We start from the raw sequence: 2705 nt of genomic DNA, 5'->3' as shown, positions 1-2705 counted from the left end.
ACCCAAAGACAGACCAGGAAAAGTGCCCATATCCTTCTTACCCCTTTGTTAGAGAGGAAAAGAAGTTCCCAAAGGAACTGAGATGCTGCCTTCCCAGGTGATAAGAGATTGGACACCCACATTTCCCTCCTGAAGAACAGAATTCAGTATCCAACCTCTTTTCTGTGGGAAACTGAGATTTCTACAACTGCACAGAAATATTTCAGTGTAGCTGTTGAATACAGAGACTAAAGAGCAATACAGCAGATGAAAACAAACCAACCACGCCACTTTGGAGAACTCTTGCTGATTGCACTGCTTCTTATTTTCAGCTGCTCTGGATCACATTGCTACAAAAACCAGCAAGAAACACATTTTTCAAGCGTGCTCTGCTCTGCCACAGATAAATGCTCCTCTTCATTTCCTGTGAAGTAAAGAGAACAGACAACATCCAGCGATTGCACTACTCATGCTAAAAGACCACTAAGAAAGAGGTTAATTGTGCTGACAGCAAGAGGAAAAATCATCATGATTAGTCAAACTTCCCTACAATTACAGTAAATTTGAATCATGTGACATCTCCAGCTTTGTTACTTCCTTAAAAAGGGTTTTAGTTTCTGGTCACTGCTGTCACTTAGAACTCCTTGCTATGCTTCCCAAATGCAAAGACTTGCTGCAGAGATGCCACCCTCTTTGTAAAAGGTGTCCTCTTTCATAAGCCCGCCTCCAGGCTCTAGGTAGGAGGGCTGGGTGTAAAAGACTTCACTGGAAAAGTGAAAAAAGTATGACAGTTCCAGCAGGGCGGAGGTCACCACATCCTGATGACAGGTAACCTCACAAAGAAACTGAGTCATTTACAGTGACCCGAACGCTGTATTAAAGGAGTATAAAAAGGAGTCACTGTATAAAGGAGTCTGTACCAAATACATGCAGCTGGACAATTTAAAAGAGAAAAGAAAAGAAAGCAGATTAGTAGATAATGAAATTCATATTATGCAGCGTTCCAGGGGAAAGTAGTGGATGAATTATTACACTGAGATGACAAAACACAAAAGCTTAACATAGACAGAAACAAAGGAACTGGCAGACTGAAAAAGATGACAAAGGACACAAGACTTGTGGACACTGATTTGGGTTATGGTAGCACTGTTTATAGAAGATAGATACCTATCTTTATGTACATTTTAGGTGATTGGATTCTTAAGTGTTAAATCTGTCATCTGATAAGTTAGATTAATTAATAAGGACCCATGAACACTGATGGAACAAATGCTTTAAAGAGAAAGTGAGCCTCAATACTAAATGTTAGCAAGGATTACTGTCTAGGTAGTCCTGAAGAGGCAGAAAGCATCTCAGCTCTGTAAATAACAACCATGTCTACTATGCAAGTTAGTTTAGTGAGGGGATGTGAAACTGGAAGAGAAGATTTTTCAAGAAATGCTTACCTCACCGCTATAAAGGCTATGGAACTACAGTCAGCTTTTTCCCCTATGTTCACGCATCGTCTCCTTATCGCTCCCTGGTAGGGGCAGCCAGCTACGTACTTCTGAAAAAGAAACCAGGCCAGTTCTGGCATTCTCTTCTTCCTTGCATCTGGGCTGGTCACTGGCCAGATGTTTCCCCAAAGTACTCACAGGCCTGAGGATCATTTTTGCCAGAAGCACAGGTGGGAGTCCGCAGTAGAGAAGTTGTGCCAGTTGTTTCTCAGAGTTTCTAAGCCTCCTTCTCATTAGCCTTACATTTCTCTTGAATAAGTCAAAATGAAGGACAAGTCTTCAAAACATTTCTCACGATCTCTCAATCTGCAATAGCCAGTCAAAGATAATCCCTCCTTACTAGGGTAGGGAAGGAAAAATCTGCAGCATGTTGAGAAGGGCTCCCAAGCACAGCCGCTTCCTTCAGTGTGCAGCAGGATGACTTCTGCAGCTCCACTTGAGCCCCGATCAGCAGGTAACGCAGCAGGAAGAGGTAAATGGCAGGGTGGTAGTGACCAGGGAGCAAGAGATAAGGGGCAAGATGCCTGCTTTCCTCACCTCTTACTCCTCACCCCACCTTCTTACCCCCACCTCTGCTTTTCCCTCCCACCAGCCTCCTTACTTCTGCTTTTCCTATTCCCTTGCTGGTTTCCCTGCCATAGCAGCAGGGTGGTGGTTGGGGTGGGGGTGGTGTGTGACAAAACTTAGGCTGACCCCCTATAATTAGATTCTAGACACAAAATTAAAGCAAACTTTTAATTTTTCATGTCTAAGATCTAATTATTGGGGGTCATATTAAAATTTGAAGTCATCTTAGAACTGAATACAGAATTATTCAGTTTACTGTTTTCCTCACACTATAATTACAAACTAATGTAACAAGATGCTCAATACAAATCACCTGACCCCAGTGTCTTTTCAGATAAGGACTTAACTCACAAAAATTCTCTGATAGAATCAGATACCTGGAACATTTGAGCTAATTATGCCATACGTTTACCAAGATAGCTGGAACTTCATGCCCAGTTACAACAACACATTAGTGTTTATTCTTCTACAGGCCAGGTAAAAGTCAGTCTTGGATTACACTATGGCCAAAAGGCACTATGATTAGGGCTGGCTGGCTCCACTGTCCCTACTCATTCAGTGGCTTGTCATTTATAGGCATACGACTCCAAAGCATTTTTTCAGTTATGAAGTGGGGCGGGGGGAAGAATCAGTGCTCACTGCAAAAAGTGAGAGCCATACCTA

This window comes from Gavialis gangeticus, unplaced genomic scaffold, assembly GCF_001723915.1.
Source record: "Gavialis gangeticus isolate Ggan-Ray unplaced genomic scaffold, GavGan_comp1, whole genome shotgun sequence".
NCBI classification, from domain to species: Eukaryota; Metazoa; Chordata; order Crocodylia; family Gavialidae; genus Gavialis; species Gavialis gangeticus.
The sequence above is the reverse complement of the archived record's forward strand: the minus strand, read 5'-3'. Positions refer to the sequence as shown.